This window comes from Petromyzon marinus (assembly GCF_048934315.1).
Source record: "Petromyzon marinus isolate PM22_M1 ecotype Great Lakes invasive population chromosome 75 unlocalized genomic scaffold, UKy_Petmar_22M1.pri1.0 chr75_unloc.2, whole genome shotgun sequence".
Taxonomy (NCBI): domain Eukaryota; kingdom Metazoa; phylum Chordata; class Hyperoartia; order Petromyzontiformes; family Petromyzontidae; genus Petromyzon; species Petromyzon marinus.
The window spans coordinates 231,316-258,815 of record NW_027422614.1 but is presented as its reverse complement, the minus strand read 5'-3'; the positions used below and the strand labels follow the sequence as shown (position 1 = coordinate 258,815).

Below are 27,500 nucleotides of genomic sequence, written 5' to 3'. Positions count from 1 at the left end.
CCTCCTGTAGACCAGGCGAGGTAGTCAACATCTGCTAGCCACCGTGATGATGATGAGAGAGAAACGCAGACTCCACATAGACCTCCTGTAGACCAGGCGAGGTAGTCAACATCTCATAGCCACCGTGATGATGATGATGATGAGAGAGACACAGACTCCACATAGACCTCCTGTAGACCAGGCGAGGTAGTCAACATCTCCTAGCCACCGTGATGATGATGATGAGAGAGAGAGACACAGACTCCACATAGACCTCCTGTATACCAGGCGAGGTAGTCAACATCTCCTAGCCACCGTGATGATGATGATGATGAGAGAGACGCAGACTCCACATAGACCTCCTGTATATCAGGCGAGGTAGTCAACATCTCATAGCCACCGTGATGATGATGAGAGAGAGAGACACAGACTCCACATAGACCTCCTGTATACCAGGCGAGGTAGTTAACATCTCCTAGCCACTGTGATGATGATGAGAGAGAGAGATGCAGACTCCACATAGACCTCCTGTAGACCTGGCGAGGTAGTCAACATCTCCTAGCCACCGTGATGATGATGATGAGAGAGACGCAGACTCCACATAGACCTCCTGTAGACCAGGCGAGGTAGTCAACATCTAGCCACCGTGATGATGAGAGAGAGAGAGAGAGACACATACTCCAAATATACAGCAGCAGCAGCAGGCGTCAGGGTCAGGATCGAACCCACGATCTCCTGCGTACCAGGCGAGGTAGTCAACATCTCTTAGCCACCATGATGATGATGAGAGAGAGAGACATAGACTCCACATAGACCTCCTGCGTACCAGGCGAGGTAGTCAACATCCTCCTAGCCACCGTGATGATGATGAGAGAGAGAGAGACAGACTCCACATATACAGCAGCAGGCATCGTCAGGGTCAGGATCGAACCCACGACCTCCTGCGTACCAGGCGAGGTAGTCAACATCTCTTAGCCACTGTGATGATGATGATGAGAGAGACGCAGACTCCACATAGACCTCCTGTAGACCAGGCGAGGTAGGCAACATCTAGCCACCGTGATGATGATGATGATGAGAGAGACACAGACTCCACATAGACCTCCTGTAGACAAGGCGAGGTAGTCAACATCTGTTAGCCACTGTGATGATGATGATGAGAGACGCAGACTCCACATAGACCTCCTGTAGACCAGGCGAGGTAGTCAACATCTGCTAGCCACCGTGATGATGATGAGAGAGAGAGACACAGACTCCACAAAGACCTCCTGTAGACCAGGCGAGGTAGTCAACATCTCTTAGCCACTGTGATGCTGATGAGAGAGAGAGACGCAGACTCCACATAGACCTCCTGTATACCAGGCGAGGTAGTCAACATCTCTTAGCCACCGTGATGATGATGATGATGAGAGAGACGCAGACTCCACATAGACCTCCTGTAGACCAGGCGAGGTAGTCAACATCTCCTAGCCACTGTGATGATGATGAGAGAGAGAGAGACAGACTCCACATATACAGCAGCAGGCATCGTCAGGGTCAGGATCGAACCCACGACCTCCTGCGTACCAGGCGAGGTAGTCAACATCTCTTAGCCACTGTGATGATGATGATGAGAGAGACGCAGACTCCACATAGACCTCCTGTATACCAGGCGAGGTAGTCAACATCTCCTAGCCACCGTAATGATGATGAGAGAGAGAGAGACAAAGACTCCACATAGACCTCCTGTAGACCAGGCGAGGTAGTCAACATCTCCTAGCCACCGTGATGATGATGATGATGAGAGACGCAGACTCCACATAGACCTCCTGTATACCAGGCGAGGTAGTCAACATCTAGCCACCGTGATGATGAGAGAGAGACGCAGACTCCAAATATACAGCAGCAGCAGGCGTCAGGGTCAGGATCGAACCCACGACCTCCTGCATACCAGGCGAGGTAGTCAATATCTCATAGCCACCGTGATGATGATGATGAGAGAGAGAGACACACAGACTCCACATAGACCTCCTGCGTACCAGGCGAGGTAGTCAACATCTCCTAGCCACTGTGATGATGATGAGAGAGAGTCGCAGACTCCAAATATACAGCAGTGGTGAGTGGGTGGGTGAATGGGTGAGTGGATGGGTGAGTGGGTGGGTGAGTGAGTGGCTGGGGGGGTGAGTGAGTGGGTGGGTGAGTGGGTGGGTGAGTGGGTGGGTGAGTGGGTGAATGGGTGAGTGAGTGGTTGGGGGGGTGAGTGGGTGGGTAGGTGAGTGAGTGGCTGGGGGGGTGGGTGAGTGGGTGGGTGAGTGGGTGGGTGAGTGGGTGGGTGAGTGGGTGGGTGAGTGAGTGGGTGAATGGGTGAGTGGTTGGGTGGGTGAATGGGTGAGTGGGTGGGTGAATGGGTGGCTGGGTGGGTGAGTGAGTGGGTGGGTGGATGATTGGGTGAGTGAGTGGGTGGGTGGGTAAGTGGGTGGGTGGGTAAGTGGGTGGGTGGGTGGGTGAGTGAGTGGCTGGGTCGGTGGGTGGGTGAATGGGTGAGTGGGTGGGTGAGTGGATGGGTGAGTGAGTGAGTGGCTGGGTGAGTGAATTGGTGAGTGAGTGGATGAGTAAGTGAATGGGTGGGTGGGTGAGTGAATGGGTCGGTCAATGGCTGGGTGAGTGAGTGAATGGGTGGGTGAGAGAATGAGTGATTGAGTGGGTGAGTTGGGTGGGTGGGTGTGTGTGAGTGAGTGAATGGGTGGGTGAGTGAGTGAATGGGTGGGTGAGAGAATGAGTGATTGAGTGGGTGACTTGGGTGGGTGGGTGGGTGTGTGAGTGAGTGAATGGGTGGGTGAGTGAGTGAGTGAATGAGCTGGTGAGTGGCTGGGGGGTGAGTGCATGGATGAGTGAATGAATGGGCTGGTGAGTGGGTGGGTGAGTAAATGGGTTGGTGAGTCATTGAATGGGTGAGTGAGTGGCTGAGTGAATATGTGAGTGAATGGGTGGGTGAGTGAGTGAATGGGTTGGTGACTGGATGGGTTGGTGAGTGAGTGGCTGAGTGACTGAGTGAGTGAATGGGTGGATGAGTGAGTGAATGGGTGGATGAGTGAGTGAATGGGCTGGTGAGTGGCTGAGTGGGTGGGTGAGTAAATGGGTGAGTGAGTCATTCAGTGGCTGAGTGAATGGGTGAGTGAGTGGCTGAGTGAATGTGTGAGTGAATGGGTGGGTGAGTGAGTGATTGGGTTGGCGAGTGGCTGGGTGGGAGAGTGAATGGGTGAGTGAGTAATTGGGTGGGTGAGTTGATGGGTGGGTGTTTGAGGGACTGGCTGGGAGGGTGAGTGAATTGGTGGGTGAGTGAATTGGTGGGTGAGTGGATGGGTGGGTGAGTGGATGGGTGGGTGAGTGAATGGGTGGGTGAGTGAGTGATTGAGTGGTTGTGAGTGGATGGGTGGGTGAGTGAGTGAATAGGTGAGTGGGTGGGTGATTGCGTGGGTGATTGCGTGGGTGGGTGGGTAAGTGGGTGAGTGAGTGAGTGGCTGGGTCGGTGGGTGAGTGAGTGGCTGGGTCGGTGGGTGAATGGGTGAGTGATTGGGTGGGTGAATGGGGTGGTGAGTGGGTGGGTGAGTGGGTGGGTGAGTGAGTGAGTGGCTGGGTGAGTGAATTGGTGAGTGGGTGAGTAAGTGAATGGGTGGGTGGGTGAGTGAATGGGTCGGTCAATGGCTGGGTGAGTGAGTGAATAGGTGAGTGAGTGAATGGGTGGGTGGGTGAATGAATGGGTCGGTCAATGGCTGAGTGGGTGAGTGAATGGGTGGGTGAGAGATTGAGTGATTGAGTGGGTGAGTTGGGTGGGTGAGTGCATGGATGAGTGAATGAATGGGCTGGTGAGTGGGTGGGTGAGTAAATGGGTTGGTGAGTGGATGGGTTGGTGAGTGAGTGGCTGAGTGACTGAGTGAGTGAATGGGTGGATGAGTGAGTGAATGGGTGGTGAGTGAGTGAATGGGCTGGTGAGTGGCTGAGTGGGTGGGTGAGTAAATGGGTGAGTGAGTCATTCAGTGGCTGAGTGAATGGGTGGGTGAGTGAGTGAATGGGTTGGTGAGTGGATGGGTTGGTGAGTGAGTGGCTGAGTGACTGAGTGAGTGAATAGGTGGATGAGTGAGTGAATGGGTGGATGAGTGAGTGAATGGGCTGGTGAGTGGCTGAGTGGGTGGGTGAGTAAATGGGTGAGTGAGTCATTCAGTGGCTGAGTGAATGGGTGAGTGAGAATGGGTGGATGAGTGAGTGAATGGGTGGATGAGTGAGTGAATTGGTTGGTGAGTGGCTGAGTGGGTGGGTGAGTAAATGGGTGAGTGAGTAATTCAGTGGCTGAGTGAATGGGTGAGTGAGTGGCTGAGTGAATGTGTGAGTGAATGCGTGGGTGAGTGAGTGAATGGGTTGGTAAGTGGCTGGGTGGGAAAGTGAATGGGTGAGTGAGTAATTGGGTGGGTGAGTTGATGGGTGGGTGTTTGAGGGACTGGCTGGGAGGGTGAGTGAATTGATGGGTGAGTGGATGGGTGGGTGAGTGGATGGAGGGTGGGTGAGTGGCTGAGTGAGTTAATGGGTGGGTGAGTGAGTGATTGAGTGGTTGTATGAGTGGATGGGTGGGTGAGTGAGTGAACAGGTGAGTGGGTGGGTGATTGAGTGGGTGGGTGGATGAATGGGTGAGTGAGTGGGTGGGTGGGTAAGTGGGTGGGTGGGTGAGTGAGTGGCTGGGTCGGTGGGTGAATGGGTGAGTGAGTGGGTGGGTGTATGGGGTGGTGAGTGGGTGGGTGAATGGGTGAGTGGGTGGGTGAGTGAGTGAGTGGCTGGGTGAGTGCATTGGTGAGTGGGTGAGTAAGTGAATGGGTGGGTGGGTGAGTGAATGGGTCGGTCAATGGCTGGGTGAGTGAGTGAATAGGTGAGTGAGTGAATGGGTGGGTGGGTGAATGAATGGGTCGGTCAATGGCTGAGTGGGTGAGTGAATGGGTGGGTGAGAGATTGAATGATTGAGTGGGTGAGTTGGGTGGGTGAGTGCATGGATGAGTGAATGAATGGGCTGGTGAGTGGGTGGGTGAGTAAATGGGTTAGTGAGTGGATGGGTTGGTGAGTGAGTGGCTGAGTGACTGAGTGAATGGGCGGATGAGTGAGTGAATGGGTGGTGAGTGAATGAATGGGCTGGTGAGTGGCTGAGTGGGTGGGTGAGTAAATGGGTGAGTGCGTCATTCAGTGGCTGAGTGAATGGGTGAGTGAGTGGCTGAGTGAATGTGTGAGTGAATGGGTGGGTGAGTGAATGGGTTGGTGAGTGGATGGGTTGTTGAATGAGTGACTGAGTGACTGAGTGAGTGAATGGGTGGATGAGTGAGTGAATGGGTGGTGAGTGAGTGAATGGGCTGGTGAGTGGCTGAGTGGGTGGGTGAGTAAATGGGTGAGTGAGTCATTCAGTGGCTGAGTGAATGGGTGGGTGAGTGAGTGAATGGGTTAGTGAGTGGATGGGTTGGTGAGTGAGTGGCTGAGTGACTGAGTGAGTGAATGGGTGGATGAGTGAGTGAATGGGTGGATGAGTGAGTGAATGGGCTGGTGAGTGGCTGAGTGGGTGGGTGAGTAAATGGGTGAGTGAGTCATTCAGTGGCTGAGTGAATGGGTGAGTGAGAATGGGTGGATGAGTGAGTGAATGGGTGGATGAGTGAGTGAATGGGTTGGTGAGTGGCTGAGTGGGTGGGTGAGTAAATGGGTGAGTGAGTCATTCAGTGGGTGAGTGAGTGGCTGAGTGAATGTGTGAGTGAATGCGTGGGTGAGTGAATGGGTTGGTAAGTGGCTGGGTGGGAAAGTGAATGGGTGAGTGAGTAATTAGGTGGGTGAGTTGATGGGTGGGTGTTTGAGGGACTGGCTGGGAGGGTGAGTGAATTGGTGGGTGAGTGGATGGGTGGGTGAGTGGATGGAGGGTGGGTGAGTGGCTGAGTGAGTTAATGGGTGGGTGAGTGAGTGATTGAGTGGTTGTGTGAGTGGATGGGTGGGTGAGTGAGTGAATAGGTGAGTGGGTGGGTGATTGAGTGGGTGGGTGGATGAATGGGTGAGTGAGTGGGTGGGTGGGTAAGTGGGTGGGTGGGTGAGTGAGTGGCTGGGTAGGTGGGTGAATGGGTGAGTGAGTGGGTGGGTGTATGGGGTGGTGAGTGGGTGGGTGAATGGGTGAGTGGGTGGGTGAGTGGGTGGGTGAGTGAGTGAGTGGCTGGGTGAGTGAATTGGTGAGTGGGTGAGTAAGTGAATGGGTGGGTGAGTGAATGGGTCGGTCAATGGCTGGGTGAGTGAGTGAATAGGTGAGTGAGTGAATGGGTGGGTGGGTGAATGAATGGGTCGGTCAATGGCTGAGTGGGTGAGTGAATGGGTGCGTGAGAGAATGAGTGATTGAGTGGGTGAGTTGGGTGGGTGAGTGCATGGATGAGTGAATGAATGGGCTGGTGAGTGGGTGGGTGAGTAAATGGGTTGGTGAGTGGATGGGTTGGTGAGTGAGTGGCTGAGTGACTGAGTGAGTGAATGGGTGTATGAGTGAGTGAATGGGTGGATGAGTGAGTGAATGGGCTGGTGAGTGGCTGAGTGGGTGGGTGAGTAAATGGGTGAGTGAGTCATTCAGTGGCTGAGTGAATGGGTGAGTGGATGGGTTGGTGAGTGAGTGGCTGAGTGACTGAGTGAGTGAATGGGTGGATGAGTGAGTGAATGGGTGGATGAGTGAGTGAATGGGCTCGTGAGTGGCTGAGTGGGTGGGTGAGTAAATGGGTGAGTGAGTCATTCAGTGGCTGAGTGAATGGGTGAGTGAGTGGCTGAGTGAATGTGTGAGTTAATGGGTGGGTGAGTGAGTGAATGGGTTGGTAAGTGGCTGGGTGGGAGAGTGAATGGGTGAGTGAGTAATTGGGTGGGTGAGTTGATGGGTGGGTGTTTGAGGGACTGGCTGGGAGGGTGAGTGAATTGGTGGGTGAGTGAATTGGTGGGTGAGTGGATGGGTGGGTGAGTGAATGGGTGGGTGAGTGAATGGGTGGGTGAGTGAGTGGGTGAGTGAATTAATGGGTGAGTGGCTGAGTTGCTGGGTCAGTGAGTGAATGAGTAAGTAGGTGGGTGAGTGGCTGGGTGAGTGGTTGGGTGAGTTTTAATATATACAGGGCTCTATGTGATGAGGTGGGTGTGACTCTATGGGGCTCTGTAAGTTGCCATGGGTCTCTATGGGTCTCTATGGGTTTCTGTGGGTCTGTATGGGTCTCTGTGGGTCTCTGTGGGTCTCTATGGGTCTCTGTGGGTTTCTGTGGGTCTCTATGGGTCTCTATGGGTCTCTGTGGGTCTCTATGTGTTTCTGTGGGTCTCTATGGGTTTCTGTGGGTCTCTATGGGTCTCTGTGGGTGTCTATGGGTCTCTGTGGGTCTCTGTGGGTCTCTATGGGTCTCTATGGGGCTCTGTAAGCTTCCATGGGTCTCTGTGGGTCTGTATGGGTCTCTGTGGGTCTCTGTGGGTCTCTATGGGTTTCTGTGGGTCTCTATGGGTCTCTGTGGGTCTCTATGGGTTTTGTGTGTGGGTCTGAATGGGTCTCTGTGGGTCTGTATGGGTCTCTATGGGTCTCTGTGGGTCTGAATGGGTCTCCATGGGTTTCTGTGGGTCTCTATGGGTCTGTATGGATCTCTATGGGTCTCTGTGGGTCTCTGTGGGTCTGTATGGATCTCTATGGGTCTCTGTGGGTCTCTGTGGGTCTGTATGGATCTCTATGGGTCTCTGTGGGTCTCTGTGAGTCTGTATGGGTCTCTGTGGGTCTCTATGGGTCTCTGTGATGTAATCACCCACCTCATCACAAATCCGCGTGACGTCAGGCCCCCAATCGCGCGTGACATCACCCAAATTTCCATATCCACGTGACGTCACTCACCATCCACAAACATTGAGGTGACGTCATCCTCCCTACAGTGTCCACATAATGTCACTCAATTACAATTTCCGTCCCCGGGTGACTTCACTAGCCCCCCCAAAAATCTTCCCCTTTGACGTCAACCGATCCCCGCGTGACCTCACTCAATTCCCGTCCCCCCTGCGTGCCTTCACCACCCCCCAAATTCCTGCGTGACGTCATCCGCTCCCCCCGCTCGGGACGTCATCACCTTCGTCTACCTTAGCGCGCGTGACGTCATCTCCTTCGTCCCCATCTCAGCGCGTGACGTCATCCTCTTCGTTCATCGCGTGACGTCATCCAACCGTGTCCCTCCCCCTCACGCGTGACGTCATCCCATTCGTACCCCTCCCCTTGTCCGACGTCATCCCCTTCGTCCGCATCCCCGCGCGTGACGTCATCCCCTGCGTCCACCGCGTGACGACACCCAAAGTCTCCCCCCCCTCGCGCGTGACGTCACTCCATTCGTACCCCTCTCCTTGCCTGACGTCATCCCCTTCGTCCGCATCATCCTCTCGTGACGTGATCCCTTTCGTCCACCGCGTGACGTCACCTAACTTCTCTCCCCCACATCCCCGCGCGTGACGTCTTCCCCTTCGTCCCCCTCCCCGCGCGTGACGTCATCTCGCACGTCCCCATTCCCGCGCGTGACGTCACCTTCTTCGTCCCCCGTGTGTATGACGTCACGCTGCGCGATGGCTGACGAGGCCTACGAGTCGGTGCTGTGCGTCAAGGCGGAGGTCCTCGTCTACAGAATCCCGCCCAGAGCCTCCAACAGGGGCTACAGGTGACGTCACTCACTCACCACTAACACTCACCACTAACACTCACTCACCACTACCACTCACCACTACTAACACTCACCACTCACCACGTCTACCGCATCCCTCCCAGAGCCTCCAACAGGGGCTACAGGTGACGTCACTCACCACTCACCACTAACACTCACCACTAACACTCACCACTCACCACTAACACTCACCACTCACCACTCACCTCGTCTACAGAATCCCGCCCAGAGCCTCCAACAGGAGCTACAGGTGACGTCACTCACTCACCACTCACTCACCACTAACACTCACCACTCCACTCATTCACCACTTACTCACCACTACCACTCACTACTAACACTCACCACTCACTCACCACTCACTCACCACTACCATTCACTCACTACCACACTCACTCACCACCACTAACACTCACCACCACTAACACTCACTCACCACTCACTCACTCACCAACCACTCACTCACCACTAACACTCACTCATCACTCACTCACCACTAACACTCACTACCACCACTCACCACCACCACCACCACACTCACCACCACACTCACCACCACCACACTCACCACCACCACCACACCCACCACCACACTCACCACCACCACACACACCACCACCACCACACTCACCACCACCACACTCACCACCACCACCACACTCACCACCACACTTACCACCACCACCACCACACTCACCACCACCATCACCACAACACTCACCACCACCACACTCACCACCACACTCACCACCACCACACTCACCACCACACTCACCACCACACTCACCACCACCACACTCACCACCACACTCACCACCACCACACTCACCACCACCACACTCACCACCACACTCACCACGAAACTCACCACCACCACACTCACCACCACACTCACCACCACCGCACTCACCACCACCACCACACTCACTACCACCACACTCACTACCACCACACTCACCACCACCACCACACTCACCACCACACTCACCACCACACTCACCACCACCACGACCACCACCACACTCACCACTACCACACTCACCATCACCACAACACTCACCACCACCACCACCACTACCACACTCACCACAACCACACTCACCACCACCACACTCACCACCACACTCACCACCACACTCACCACCACACTCACCACCACCACACTCACCACCACCACACTCACCACCACACCACCACCGCACTCACCACCACACTCACCACCACCACACTCACCACCACAACACTCACCACCACCACCACCACACTCACCACCACACTCACCACCACCACACTCACCACCACCAACACACTCACCACCGCACTCACCACCACACTCACCACCACCACACTCACCACCACCGCAACACTCACCACCACACTCACCACCACCACACTCACCACCACACTCACCACCACCACCACACTCACCACCACCACCACACTCACCACCACCACACTCACCACCACACTCACCACCACACTCACCACCACCACACTCACCACCACACTCACCACCACCACCACCACACTCACCACCACCAACACACTCACCACCGCACTCACCACCGCACTCACCACCACACTCACCACCACACTCACCACCACCACACTCACCACCACCACAACACTCACCACCACCACACTCACCACCACCACACTCACCACACTCACCACCACCACGACCACCACCACACTCACCACAACCACACTCACCACCACCACACTCACCACTACCACACTCACCATCACCACAACACTCACCACCACCACCACACTCACCACCACACTCACCACCACCGCACTCACCACCACCACACTCACCACCACACTCACCACCACCACACTCATCACCACACTCACCACCACACTCACCACCACCACACTCACCACCACAACACTCACCACCACAACACTCACCACCACCACACTCACCACTACCACACTCACCACCACACTCACCACCACCACCACACTCACCACCACCAACACACTCACCACCGCACTCACCACCACACTCACCACCACCACAACACTCACCACCACCACCACACTCACCACCACCACCACACTCACCACCACCACACTCACCACCACCACCACACTCACCACCACCACACTCATCACCACAACACTCACCATCACCACACTCACCACCACCACACTCACCACCACCACCACACTCACCACCACACTCACCACCACCACACTCATCACCACACTCACCACAACACTCACCACCACCACACTCACCACCACCACACTCACCACCACCACACTCACCACCACCACACTCACCACCACCAACACACTCACCACCGCACTCACCACCGCACTCACCACCACCACCACCACACTCACCACCACACTCACCACCACCACACTCACCACCACACTCACCACCACCACCACACTCACCACTACCACACTCAGCACCACCATCACACTCACCACCACCACACTCACCACCACACTCACCACCACCACACTCACCATCACCACAACACTCAGCACCACACTCACCACCACCACACTCACCACCACCACACTCACCACCACCACACTCACCCCCACACTCACCACTCACTCACCACTTACTCACCACTACCACTCACCACTCATTCACTCACCACTCACTCACTACCACACTCACTACCACCACTCACTCACCACCACTAACACTCACTACCACCACTCACCACCACCACTCACTCACCACCACTAACACTCACTCACCACTCACTCTCACTCACCACTCACTCACTCACCACCACTAGCACTCACTACCACACTCACCACTCACTCACTCACTCACCACTACCACCACTCACCACCACCACCACACTCACCACCACCACCACACTCACCACCACCACACTCACCACCACCACACTCACCACCACCACCACACTCACCACCACACTCACCACCACCACACTCACCACCACCACACTCACCACCACCACACTCACCACCACCACCACACTCACCACCACACTCACCACCACCACACTCACCACCACCACACTCACCACCACACTCACCACCACCACACTCACCACCACCACACTCACCACCACACTCACCACCACCACACTCACCACCACCACACTCACCACCACCACCACACTCACCACCACCACCACACTCACCACCACCACCACCACACTCACCACCATCACCACAACACTCACCACCACCACACTCACCACAACCACACTCACCACCACCACACTCACCACCACCACACTCACCACCACCACACTCACCACCACCACACTCACCACCACCACCACACTCACCACCATCACCACAACACTCACCACCACCACACTCACCACCACACTCACCACCACCACACTCACTACCACCACACTCACCACCACACTCACCACCACACTCACCACCACCACCATCACCACAACACTCACCACCACCACACTCACCACCACACTCACCACCACACTCACCACCACCACACTCACCACCACACTCACCACCACCACCACCACCACCACACTCACCACCACCACCACACTCACCACCACACTCACCACCACACTCACCACCACCACACTCACCACAACCACACTCACCACCACCACACTCACCACCACCACACTCACCACCACCACAACACTCACCACCACCACACTCACCACCACACTCACCACCACACTCACCACCACCACCACACTCACCAACACACTCACCACCGCACTCACCACCACACTCACCACCACCACCAACACACTCACCACCACCACCACACTCACCACCACCACACTCACCACCACCACCACACTCACCACCACCACCACACTCACCACCACCACCACACTCACCACCACCACCACACTCACCACCACCACCACACTCACCACCACACTCACCACTCGCAACTTTTGAGAGTCACTAACGCCCTGAGGGCAGATCCCGGCGTTGTTCCACGTCATTTGATAACGTTGCGATCTGCCCTGGGGGCGTCTTCGCCTCCGCGAAAGTCGTGCGCACTGCGGCTCTTACGAAGGGTCATTGCCCGAACCGTCGAGTATTGCTTAAGTGCACCTAGCCTGGCACTAGCGTTGTGTGTGGTGGTGGTGGTGGTTACTAAGTGAACCTAGCCTGGCACTAGCGTTGTGTGTGGTCGTGGTGGTTACTAAGTGAACCTAGCCTGGCACAAGCGTTGTGTGTGGTCATGGTGGTTACTAAGTGAACCTAGCCTGGCACTAGCGTTGTGTGTGGTGGTGGTTACTAAGTGCACCTAGCCTGGCACAAGCGTTGTGTGTGGTGGTGGTTACTAAGTGAACCTAGCCTGGCACTAGCGTTGTGTGTGGTGGTGTAGTCAACATCGCTTGCCACTAGGGAGAGACAAAGGCGGCCGGGCGTGGTGGTGGTGGTGGCCACCCCCACCCCTCCTGTGTACGCACTGTCTCATCATCATCATCAGCAGTGTGTACGCACTGTCTCATCATCATCATCAGCAGTGTGTACACAGTCTCATCATCATCAGCAGCAGTGTGTGGCCATGCTGTCTCATCATCATCATCAGCAGCAGTGTGTACGCACTGTCTCATCATCATCATCAGCAGTGTGTACGCACTGTCTCATCATCATCATCATCAGCAGTGTGTACACAGTCTCATCATCATCATCAGCAGTGTGTACGCACTGTCTCATCATCATCATCATCAGCAGTGTGTACACAGTCTCATCATCATCATCATCAGCAGTGTGTACGCACTGTCTCATCATCATCATCAGCAGTGTGTACACAGTCTCATCATCATCATCAGCAGTGTGTACGCACTGTCTCATCATCATCATCATCAGCAGTGTGTACACAGTCTCATCATCATCATCATCAGCAGTGTGTACGCACTGTCTCATCATCATCATCAGCAGTGTGTACACAGTCTCATCATCATCATCAGCAGTGTGTACGCACTGTCTCATCATCATCATCAGCAGTGTGTACACAGTCTCATCATCATCATCAGCAGTGTGTACGCACTGTCTCATCATCATCAGCAGCAGTGTGTACACAGTCTCATCATCATCATCAGCAGTGTGTACGCACTGTCTCATCATCATCATCATCAGCAGTGTGTACACAGTCTCATCATCATCATCAGCAGTGTGTACGCACTGTCTCATCATCATCATCAGCAGTGTGTACACAGTCTCATCATCATCATCAGCAGTGTGTACGCACTGTCTCATCATCATCATCAGCAGTGTGTACACAGTCTCATCATCATCATCAGCAGTGTGTACGCACTGTCTCATCATCATCATCAGCAGTGTGTACACAGTCTCATCATCATCATCATCAGCAGTGTGTACGCACTGTCTCATCATCATCATCAGCAGTGTGTACACAGTCTCATCATCATCATCAGCAGTGTGTACGCACTGTCTCATCATCATCATCAGCAGTGTGTACACAGTCTCATCATCATCATCAGCAGTGTGTACGCACTGTCTCATCATCATCAGCAGCAGTGTGTACACACTGTCTCATCATCATCATCAGCAGTGTGTACGCACTGTCTCATCATCATCATCAGCAGTGTGTACACAGTCTCATCATCAGCAGTGTGTACGCACTGTCTCATCATCATCATCAGCAGTGTGTACACAGTCTCATCATCATCATCAGCAGTGTGTACGCACTGTCTCATCATCAGCAGTGTGTACACACTGTCTCATCATCATCATCAGCAGTGTGTACGCACTGTCTCATCATCATCATCAGCAGTGTGTACACAGTCTCATCATCATCATCAGCAGTGTGTGGCCATGCTGTCTCGTCATCATCATCATCAGCAGCAGTGTGTACGCACTGTCTCATCATCATCATCAGCAGCAGTGTGTACGCACTGTCTCATCATCATCAGCAGCAGTGTGTACACACTGTCTCATCATCATCATCAGCAGTGTGTACGCACTGTCTCATCATCATCATCATCAGCAGTGTGTACACAGTCTCATCATCATCATCAGCAGTGTGTGGCCATGCTGTCTCGTCATCATCATCATCAGCAGCAGTGTGTACGCACTGTCTCATCATCATCAGCAGCAGTGTGTACGCACTGTCTCATCATCATCAGCAGCAGTGTGTACACACTGTCTCATCATCATCATCAGCAGTGTGTACGCACTGTCTCATCATCATCATCAGCAGTGTGTACACAGTCTCATCATCATCATCAGCAGTGTGTGGCCATGCTGTCTCGTCATCATCATCATCAGCAGCAGTGTGTACACACTGTCTCATCATCATCATCAGCAGTGTGTACACAGTCTCATCATCATCATCAGCAGTGTGTGGCCATGCTGTCTCGTCATCATCATCATCAGCAGCAGTGTGTACGCACTGTCTCATCATCATCATCAGCAGTGTGTACACAGTCTCATCATCATCAGCAGCAGTGTGTGGCCATGCTGTCTCGTCATCATCATCAGCAGCAGTGTGTACACACTGTCTCATCATCATCATCAGCAGTGTGTACACAGTCTCATCATCATCATCAGCAGTGTGTGGCCATGCTGTCTCGTCATCATCATCATCAGCAGCAGTGTGTACACACTGTCTCATCATCATCATCAGCAGTGTGTACACACTGTCTCATCATCATCAGCAGCAGTGTGTACACACTGTCTCATCATCATCAGCAGCAGTGTGTACGCACTGTCTCATCATCATCATCAGCAGTGTGTACACAGTCTCATCATCATCAGCAGCAGTGTGTACACACTGTCTCATCATCATCATCATCAGCAGTGTGTACACACTGTCTCATCATCATCAGCAGCAGTGTGTACACACTGTCTCATCATCATCAGCAGCAGTGTGTACACACTGTCTCATCATCATCATCAGCAGTGTGTACGCACTGTCTCATCATCATCATCAGCAGTGTGTACACAGTCTCATCATCATCATCAGCAGTGTGTGGCCATGCTGTCTCGTCATCATCATCATCAGCAGCAGTGTGTACGCACTGTCTCATCATCATCATCAGCAGCAGTGTGTACACAGTCTCATCATCATCATCAGCAGTGTGTGGCCATGCTGTCTCGTCATCATCATCATCAGCAGCAGTGTGTACACACTGTCTCATCATCATCATCAGCAGTGTGTACACAGTCTCATCATCATCATCATCAGCAGTGTGTGGCCATGCTGTCTCGTCATCATCATCATCAGCAGCAGTGTGTACACACTGTCTCATCATCATCATCAGCAGTGTGTACACAGTCTCATCATCATCAGCAGCAGTGTGTGGCCATGCTGTCTCGTCATCATCATCATCAGCAGCAGTGTGTACGCACTGTCTCATCATCATCATCAGCAGTGTGTACACAGTCTCATCATCATCAGCAGTGTGTGGCCATGCTGTCTCGTCATCATCATCATCAGCAGCAGTGTGTACACACTGTCTCATCATCATCATCAGCAGTGTGTACACAGTCTCATCATCATCATCAGCAGTGTGTGGCCATGCTGTCTCGTCATCATCATCATCAGCAGCAGTGTGTACACACTGTCTCATCATCATCATCAGCAGTGTGTACACACTGTCTCATCATCATCATCAGCAGCAGTGTGTACACACTGTCTCATCATCATCATCATCAGCAGCAGTGTGTACACACTGTTTCATCATCATCAGCAGTGTGTACGCACTGTCTCATCATCATCAGCAGCAGTGTGTACACACTGTCTCATCATCATCAGCAGTGTGTACACACTGTCTCATCGTCATCATCATCAGCAGCAGTGTGTACACACTGTCTCATCATCATCAGCAGCAGTGTGTACGCACTGTCTCATCATCATCATCAGCAGCAGTGTGTACGCACTGTCTCATCATCATCAGCAGCAGTGTGTACGCACTGTCTCATCATCATCATCAGCAGCAGTGTGTACGCACTGTCTCATCATCATCATCAGCAGCAGTGTGTATGCACTGTCTCATCATCATCATCAGCAGCAGTGTGTACGCACTGTCTCATCATCATCATCATCAGCAGTGTGTGGCCATGCTGTCTTCGTCATCATCATCATCAGCAGCAGTGTGTACGCACTGTCTCATCATCATCATCGTCGTCATCATCGTCATCGTCGTCATCATCAGCAGTGCATGGCCATGCTGTGTCATCGTCATCGTCATCATCGTCATCGTCATCATCATCATCGTCGTGATCATCAGCAGTTCGTGGCCATGCTGTGTCATCGTCATCATCATCGTCATCATCGTCATCGTCATCATCATCATCGTCGTCATCGTGGTGATCATCAGCAGTGCGTGGCCATGCTGTGTCATCGTCATCATCATCATCGTTGTCGTCATCGTCATCATCATCGTCGTCTTCGTCATCATCGTCGTCATCGTCGTGATCATCAGCAGTGCGTGGCCATGCTGTGTCATCGTCATCATCATCATCGTCATGGTCGTGATCATCAGCAGTGCGTGACTGTGCAGGGCTGCGGACTGGAAGCTGGAGCAGCCAGACTGGACGGGGCGCATGAGGATCACAGCCAAGGGCAAAGCCGCGTTCGTCAAACTGGAGGACAAATCGTCTGGTGCGTCACACACACTTACACACTCTTACACACTTACACTTACACACACTTACACTTACTTACACACTCACTTACACTTACTTACACACTTACACTTGCTTACACACTCACTTACACGCTCACTTACACACTTACACACTCACTTACACTCACACTTACACTTACTTACACACTCTTACACACTTGCACTTACACACATACACACTCATACACACTCACCACACACACTCACACACTCATACACACACACACACTCATACACACTCACCACACACACTCACACACTCATACACACACACACTCATACACACTCACCACACACACTCACACACTCATACACACACACACACTCATACACACTCACCACACACACTCACACACTCATACACACACACTCATACACACACTCATACACACACACTCATACACACACACACTTACACACACTTACACACTCACACTTACACACTTACACACTCACACTTACACACACTCACACTTACACACTCACACTTACACACTTACACACTCTTACACACTTGCACTTACACACATACACACTCATACACACTCACCACACACACTCACACACTCATACACACACTCATACACACACACTCATACACACACACACACACTTACACACACTTACACACTCACACTTACACACTTACACACTTACACACACTCACACTTACACTCACACTTACACACTTACACACTCTTACACACTTGCACTTACACACTTACATTCACTTACACACACTCGCACTCATACACACACACACTCACCACACACACACTCACTTACACACACTCACTTACACACTTACATTCACTTACACACACTCACACACTCTTACACACTTACACACACACGCATTCATACACACACTCATATACACACTCACTCACACTCATACACACACCCATACATACACTTACACTCATACACACACTCATACACACACTCATACACACACTCATACACACACTCATACACACACTCATACACACTCATACACAAACAACAGGGTGTGGCTCTGTTTTTGAACAAAAGAATGAAGGGGGCGTGGGAGCGTGGTGGCGAGGTGTGGGAAGCTGTAAGCCCCAGGCTACTTTGGGCCTGCCTTCCCATCAACCGGAGGCGAGGAGCGGTGGTCGTGGTTACTTATGCCCCCACTGAAGACGAACATCCGTGGAGGGATGCAGGCAAAGCCGATGAGTCAGATGCCTTCTATGACCTCCTGTCACAGGTGCTGGCTAAAGTGGCCCCTCGGGATAGAGTCATCTTGTTGGGTGACTTCAATGCCCGAGTTGGTCATGATGCTGGCACCTGGTCTGGAGTGATTGGAGGGCATGGGCCAGATCAGCTCAATAACAACGGTAGGAGGCTGCTGGATTTTTGTGCAGCCCATGGGCTTGTAATTACCAACACGCTGTTCCGGCATCGGCGCATCCACACAACATCATGGATGCATGCCGGGTCCAAGCAAGAACATCTGCTGGACTACATAGTGACGGACCAGCGGATGCGAGCCCATGTCCTTGACACCAGGACCGACCGTGGAGCTGATCTGCCCTCTGATCATTGACTTGTTATCTGTAAGATGCGCCTGCCATTCTTCCACTCCGGTGGTGGGTGTATACCCAGGACCCCATTCCAACCCAAAGTGGCCTGGTCTCAGCTAGCTGATGGAAGTTGCAAGCGAGAATTTCATCATCGCTTGCGGCTGGGGTTGGCATCGTCCCCCACTCCTCCTGATGTCGAGGTTAAATGGGCGAGGTTTAGGACTGTGACTCATGCAGCTGCAATGGCTGCTTTGGGTACGTTTTCCAGACCTCCCCAGAGACCCTGGCTCACAGAGGAGGTGTTCAGGATGGTTGAGAAAAAGCGACAGACCCACTGTCATCGGCTACAGAATCCCACGTCAGAGAATGAGGAGGCTTACCGCAGCCTTCGCTCGGAGGTTCGGAGAGCCGTGAGGCGCTGCAAGGATGGGTGGTGGTCGCGGGTTGGTGAGGAGATGGAGTCTGCCTCAGTGGCCCGCGATCACAAATCTCTATTTAACTCCATCACAAAAGTAACCTGCAGTGCCACACCTATTACCATCATTAGGGGAAAAAACGGTGATCCAATCTCCAACCCCCAGGAACAGGTTTGCAGATTTGCTGAGCATTTCTGTGAGGTCCTGGGGGAGGGGAAACCCCTCAGCCAGGAAAACATCGTGGGACAAAGTGGGGATGACCCTGCTGAGGCTGCGGTGCCTCAAATATTGGAGGAGGAAGTCACCCTCTGTGAGTGGCTGGCTGAGGTGCCATCTGTTGAGGAAGTACTGAAGGCGATCCGGAGTCTGAGACCAGGAAAGGCAGCAGGCAGAGATGATCTCCCAAGCGAAATGCTGAGGGAGGGTGGCGTTTGTGCACAGACTGCCCTACATGATATCGTAACAACAGTCTGGACCACTGGACGGGTTCCGCAGGATTGGAAGGATGCCCTTTTGGTCCCCCTCTTTAAGGAGGGGGACCGCACAGACTATAACAACTACAGGGGCATCTCACTCCTCAGTGTGCTGGGAAAGGTCCTGGCAAGGATTATTCAACATCGCCTTGCCAGGCACGCTGAGGAGAGTCTTGCGGAGCCCCAATGCGGTTTCAGGAAAGGGCGGTCCTGCACAGATGCCATATTTTCTGTCTGGTTAGCGGGCCCGGGTAAAACTACTTGGCCGGGAGTCAGAGCCATTCCCTGTACACCTTGGGGTGCGACAGGGATGTCCTCTGGATCCCACATTATTGAACATCTATTTTGACCACGTAGTTCGTGAAGCCTTCAATAGCTGTACCGGGGGAATCTCCATATGGTACAGATATAATGGGAGGCTGATCGATGCCCGGGTGCGGTCAAGGGATGGCTCCCTATTGCTCAACCACGTTATGTATGCCGATGATTTGGTCATAGCTGCTCATTCAGAGGAGGAGTTGTAGATGCTGCTGCTGAGACTGGAGCGTGCCACTAAGAGATGGGGCCTTACCATCAGCCCCACCAAAACTAAGCACCTACCTGGGTATTTTGTACCATCGGACACTCCACCCCCACAACTCCCAATCGGTGATGGGGTAGTTGTGGAGAGAGTGGGGAGTTTCCCATACCTGGGCAGTGTGCTTATGACCAGCTCCAGTTTAACAGCAGAGGTCTCACTCCGAATCAGTCGAGCGGCAATATCTTTTCATCGGTTGCGTAACGCTCTGTGGAAGCTACCTGGTCTGTCGCTCCGCACTAAGCTTCAGGTCTTCTCGGCCACGGTCATTCCCTCCCTTCTCTATGCTTGCGAAACGTGGACCCCCCTAATGGAACATCTTCACCAGTTAGAAACATTTAGGCTAGCCTGCCCACGATCCATCCTGGGTTTAACCAGGCTGGATTGTGTGAGGAGCTCACAAATCCTTGAAAGATCTGGGCAAGGTCTCATCGGTGAGCTCCTCCTGCAGGCAAAGCTGTGTTGGCTGGGTCACGTAGCCCGCATGCCCAGCCACCGCATGCCGAAACAGCTTTTGTTCGGCCGGATCGAGGGGGCTAAACGGGCGCGGCACGGGCTAGAGAAGAGATGGAGTGATGTGGTACAGGAGGACGTGGAGCTGAGTGGACTTGCCGATGACTGGTACCAGCGGTGTCAAGATCGTCCTCTGTGGAGGAGGCTCGTGAAGGACGCTACTGGGCAGTTGGAGGCAGTCGCCCTCCAACAACAACGGAGGGCGGAGGAGCGACGCTCACAACAACGAGCGGAGCGCCGGGTGGCTAAAGCACAGCAGGTTGGCACAGTAGGGGGCACAGGTGGTGCACCAGCCAGTCATCTCAGTCAGTCGACCCGTGGCACCTGCTGGGTCTGCCCCGTGACCTCCTGCCAGCGGGCGTTCGACACTTCACGTGGCCTCAGGGTGCACATGGCCTGGCACAAGCGTCATGGTGACGTCACCGCCACTTAGTGGCGAATGGCGGTTGTTGTTGTTGTTGTTGTGCTACAGGAGAGTTGTTTGCCCAGGCTCCTGTAGACGCCTAACCTGGTCTCACCGTGGAGAGCGTCTGTGTGTGTGTGTGTGTGTCTGTGTTTGTGTGTGTCTGTGTTTGTGTGTGTCTGTGTTTGTGTGTGTCTGTGTTTGTGTGTGTCTGTGTGTGTGTGTGTGTCTGTGTGTGTGTGACTGTGTGTGTGTGTGTGCTACAGGAGAGTTGTTTGCCCAGGCTCCTGTGGACGCCTACCCTGGTCTCACCGTGGAGAGCGTGAAGGACTCCAGCCGCTACTTCGTGCTCAGGATTCAGGATGGGGGAGGTGAGGCGATGACGGGCGCTCTCTCGCGGTAACCACGGTAACCGTGGTAACAATGGCAGCCATGATACACGTGTGTATATGTGTGTGTGCGTGTGTATATATGTGTGTGCGTGTGTGTGTGACCCTGCTGAGGCTGCGGTGCCTCAAATATTGGAAGAAGTCACCCCCTGTGAGTGGCTGGCTGAGGTGCCATCTGTTGAGGAAGTACTGAAGGCGATCCGGAGTCTGAGACCAGGAAAGGCATCGGGCAGAGATGATCTCCCAAGCGAAATGCTGAGGGAGGGTGGCGTTTGTGCACAGACTGCCCTATATGACATCATAACAACAGTCTGGGCTAACTGGACGGGTTCCGCAGGATTGGAAGGATGCCCTGGTGGTCCCCCTCTTTAAGAAGGGGGACCGCACAGACTGTAACAACTACAGGGGCATCTCACTCCTCAGTGTGCCGGGAAAGGTCCTGGCAAGGATTATTCAACATCGCCTTGCCAGGCACGCTGAGGAGAGGCTTGCGGAGCCCCAATGCGGTTTCAGGAAAGGGCGGTCCTGCAGAGATGCCATATTTTCTGTCCGTCTGCTACAGCAGATGTGTAGGGAATTCCAGCAAGACCTACATCTCTGCTTTATTGACCTGGTCAAGGCCTATGATACCATCATTAGGCCTGGGCTCTGGGTTGTTCTTCGTGCTTTTGGAGTACCTGACCCTCTGCTCACGATCATTAAGGACCTTCATGATGGTGAGCGGGCCCGGGTAAAACTACGTGGCCGGGAGTCAGAGCCATTCCCTGTACACCTTGGGGTGCGACAGGGATGTCCTCTGGCTCCCACATTATTTAACATCTATTTTGACCACGTAGTTCGTGAAGCCTTCAATAGCTGTACCGGGGGAATCTCCATATGGAACAGATATAATGGGAGGCTGATCGATGCCCGGGTGCGGTCAAGGGATGGCTCCCTATTGCTCAACCACGTTATGTATGCCGATGATTTGGTAATAGCTGCTCATTCAGAGGAGGAGTTGGAGATGCTGCTGCTGAGACTGGAGCGTGCCACTAAGAGGTGGGGCCTTACCATCAGCCCCACCAAAACTAAGCACCTGCCTGGGTATTTTGTACCATCGGACACTCCACCCCCACAACTCCCAATCGGTGATGGGGTAGTTGTGGAGAGAGTCGAGAGTTTCCCATACCTGGGCACTGTGCTTATGACCGGCTCCAGTTTAATAGCAGAGGTCTCACTCCGAATCAGTCGAGCGGCAATATCTTTTCATCGGTTGCGTAACGCTGTGTGGAAGCTACCTGGTCTGTCGCTCCGCACTAAGCTTCAGGTCTTCTCGGCCACGGTCATTCCCTCCCTTCTCTACGCTTGCGAAACGTGGACCCCCCTAATGGAACATCTTCGCCGGTTGGAAACATTTAGGCTGGCCTGCCTACGATCCATCCTGGGTTTAACCAGACTGGATTGTGTGAGGAGCTCACAAATCCTTGAAAGATCTGGGCAGGGTCCCATCGGTGAGCTCCTCTGGCAGGCAAGGCTGCGATGGCTGGGTCATGTAGCCCGCATGCCCAGCCACCACATGCCGAAACAGCTTTTGTTCGGCCGGATCGAGGGGGCTAAACGGGCACGGCATAGGCTAGAGAAGAGATGGAGTGATGTGGTACAGGAGGACGTGGAGCTGAGTGGACTTGCCGATGACTGGTACCAGCGGTGTCAAGATCGGCCTCTGTGGAGGAGGCTCGTGAAGGACGCTATTGGGCAGTTGGAGGCAGTCGCCCTCCAACAACAACGGAGGGCGGAGGAGCGACGCTCAGAACAACGAGCGGAGCGCCGGGTGGCTAAAGCACAGCAGGTTGGCACAGTAGGGGGCACAGGTGGTGCATCAGCCAGTTATCTCAGTCATCTCAGTCAGTCGACCCGTGGCACCTGGGTCTGCCCCGTGACCTCCTGCCAGCGGGCGTTCGACACTTCCCGTGGCCTCAGGGTGCACATAGCCTGGCACAAGCGTCGTGGTGACGTCACCGCCACTTAGTGGCGAATGGCGGTTGTTGTTGTTATATATATGTATATATGTGTGTATGTATATATGTGTATGTATGTATGTGTGTATGTATATATGTGTATATATATGTGTGTGTATGTGACTCTGTGTGTGCGTGTGTACACTGTGTGTGTATGTGACTGTGTGTGTGCGTGTGTACACTGTGGGTGTATGTATATATGTGTGTGTGTACACTGTGTGTATATATGTATGTGTGTGTGTGTATGTGTGTGTGTATATATAGTGGGGAGCGGTGGTGTAGCGGTTAGCGCTACGCTGTGCTATGAACCTGGCGACCCGGGTTCGATTCCCGCTCACGGCCAACACCAGTGACGATTATCTGAACCGGTCCCGGGCCTCCCCTAGGTCGACTCAGCCTCAAATGAGTACCTGGTGCGGTGTGTAAACATTGCCACTAGGGAGACAAAGGCGGTCGGGCGTGGTGCTGGCCACCCACCCCCTCGTGTGCCGTTCCGGCCTTCATAGGTGCTCGCTAACAGCACTTGCCCCTACAGTCTGTTAAGACTATACGGGGGATATTTGTCTTTGTGTATATATGTATGTGTGTGCGTGTGTGTACACTGTGTGTGTATGTGTATATATATATGTGTGTGTGTACACTGTGTATATATGTATGTGTGTGCGTGTGTATATGTATGTATATATGTATGTATATATATGTGTATGTATATATGTATGTGTATATATGTATGTATATATGTATGTATATGTATGTGTGTGCATGTGTATATGTATGTATATATGTGTATGTATATGTATGTGTGTGCGTGTGTATATGTACGTAAATATGTATGTATATATATGTATGTGTATACGTATGTGTGTGCGTGTGTATATATGTATGTATATATGTGTATGTATATATGTATGTATGTGTATATATGTATGTATATGTGTATGTATGTATATGTGTATGTGTGTATGTATGTGTGTGTACTTCAGCAGGCCGCAGTGCCTTCATTGGGATCGGCTTCGCTGACCGCGGCGACGCCTTCGACTTCAGCGTCGCTCTGCAAGACCACTTCAAGTGAGTCTCGCCCTGGACCCTTTCACCACGGCGGGCACGCATCTTCCGCGGGCTCCGCCGGTAAATCCACGTGGCTTGAACAAACAATAACGATATCTTCTTCGGTTCTTTCGGTTAAATGTCACCACCCACGTAGAATGAGAATAAAAAAATCAATAAAACAACGCGATCAAATTCTCACGGCGTTTCGGCCACAACGCAAGCGGCCTTCTTCAGGTTGAAGGTACGGACCCGTCGGGACGACAGAGCTTCAATAAACGATGTTAAGATTCGTAGCGACTTTTTAAGCTGGTTGGGGAGAAGTGAGGCACCTTGACAAAGGGGGTTTACATATTAAATAGCTGAGGGATTAGCTTGTGACTGGTCACGGGAATGGCTACGTTAAAGTCAAAACCTACACATCCACAGAGGCAACTAGTAATTTAGCATTGAAATAGCTAAGGGATTAGCTTGTGGAAATAGCTGAGGGATTAGCTTGTGACTGGTCACAGGAATGGCTATGTTAAAGTAAAGGCCTACACATCTACAGAGGCAACTAGTAATTTAGCATTGAAATAGCTAAGGGATTAGCTTGTGACTGGTCACAGAAATAGATGTTAAAGTAAAGGCCTACACATCCACAGAGCTTCAATGAACGATGTTAAGATTCGTAGCGACTTTTAAGCTGGTTGGGAGAAGTCGCTACGAATCTTAACATCGTTCACTGAAGCTCTGTCGTCCCGACGGGTCCGTACCTTTCACCTGAAGAAGGCCGCTTGCGTTGTGGCCGAAACGTCGTGGGAATTTTATCGTGTTGTTTTATTAATTTATTATTCTCATTCTACGTGGTGACTTTACCGAAAGCACCAAAGAAGATGAATCCTTGCTGTCACGAAAGCTTTAAATAGAAATCTTCTTTGGTTCTTTCGGTAAGGTCACCACGTAGAATGAGAATAAAATAATAAAATAATAAAATTCTCACGACGTTTCGGCCACAACGCAAGCGGCCTTCTGTCGGGACGACAGAGCTTCAATGAACGATGTTAAGATTCGTGGCGACTTCTCCCAACCAGCTTAAAAGTCGCTACGAATCTTAACATCGTTCATTGAAGCTCTGTGGATGTGTAGGCCTTTACTTTAACATCTATTTCCGTGACCAGTCACAAGCTAATCCCTCAGCTATTTGATATGTAAACCCCTTTGTCAAGGTGCCTCACTTTAAAAAGTCGCTACGAATCTTAACATCGTTCATTGAAGCTCTGTGGATGTGTAGGCCTTTACTTTAACATCTATTTCCGTGATCAGTCACAAGCTAATCCCTCAGCTATTTGCACAAGCTAATCCCTTGGCTATTTCAATGCTAAATTACTAGTTGCCTCTGTGGATGTGTAGGTTTTGATTTTAACGTAGCCATTCCTGTGACCAGTCACAAGCTAATCCCTCTGCTATTTGCACAAGCTAATCCCTTGGCTATTTCAATGCTAAATTACTAGTTGCCTCTGTGGATGTGTAGGTTTTGACTTTAACGTAGCCATTCCTGTGACCAGTCACAAGCTAATCCCTCTGCTATTTGCACAAGCTAATCCCTTGGCTATTTCAATGCTAAATTACTAGTTGCCTCTGTGGATGTGTAGGTTTTGACTTTAACGTAGCCATTTCCGTGACCAGTCACAAGCTAATCCCTCAGCTATTTGATATGTAAACCCCCATTGTCAAGGTGCCTCACTTCTCCCAACCAGCTTAAAAGTCGCTACGAATCTTAACAACGTTTATTGAAGCTCTGTCGTCCCGACGGGTCTGTAGCTTTCACCTGAAGACGGCCGCTTGCGTTGTGGCCGAAACGTCGTGAGAATTTTTATTGTGTTATTTTATTTTATCAATTCATTATTTTATTCTCATTCTACGTGGTGGTGACTTTACCGAAAGAACCAAAGAAGATGAATCCTCGCAGTCACGAAAGCTTTAAATCGACAAATTCCGATATCACCACGACGTTTCCACGGCAACGCGAGGCATTGTCTTCAGGTGTTGCGATCGAAGTCTCACCTGACGTTTGCGTTATTTGTTCCAGCCTACGGCGGCTTTACCCAAAGTCCCGATAGAATACACTTCAAGTGGGGCTCACGACGGACGTGTGGGTGGGTGGGGTTCACGGTGGCCGTGTGGGTGGCCGTGTGGGTGGGTGGGGTTCACGGTGTCCGGGTGGGTTGGGTGGGGTTCACGGTGGCAGTGTGGGTGGGTGGGGTTCACGGTGGCCGTGCCGCTTTTGTGTCTTGCCCTCACCCTGTCCCTAACCCTCACCCTAACCCTCACCCTAACCCTCACCCTCACCCTAACCCTAAACCCTCACCCTCACCCTCACCCTAACCCTCACCCTAACCCTCACCCTAACCCTAACCCTAACCCTCACCCTAACCCTCACCCTCACCCTAACCCTCACCCTAACCCTCACCCTGTCCCTAACCCTCACCCTAACCCTCACGCTCACCCTAACCCTCACCCTAACCCTCACCCTAACCCTCACCCTAACCCTCACCCTAACCCTAACCCTAACCCTCACCCTAAACCTCACCCTAACCCTCACCCTAACCCTCACCCTAACCCTCACCCTAACCCTCACCCTAACCCTCACCCTCACCCTAACCCTCACCCTCACCCTCACCCTAACCCTCACCCTAACCCTCACCCTAACCCTAACCCTCACCCTAACCCTCACCCTAACCCTCACCCTAACCCTGTCCCTAACCCTCACCCTAACCCTCACCCTCACCCTAACCCTCACCCTCACCCTCACCCTAACCCTCACCCTAACCCTCACCCTCACCCTAACCCTCACCCTAACCCTCACCCTAAC

At 52.6% G+C, this 27,500-nt stretch overlaps 1 pseudogene; it reads left to right on the top strand.

The window, feature by feature from the left end:
* Nucleotides 1–8,491: 8,491 nt before the first annotated feature.
* LOC116937569 (adaptin ear-binding coat-associated protein 2-like) overlaps nucleotides 8,492–27,500 on the top strand; it is a 29,135-nt pseudogene continuing 10,126 nt past the window's right edge.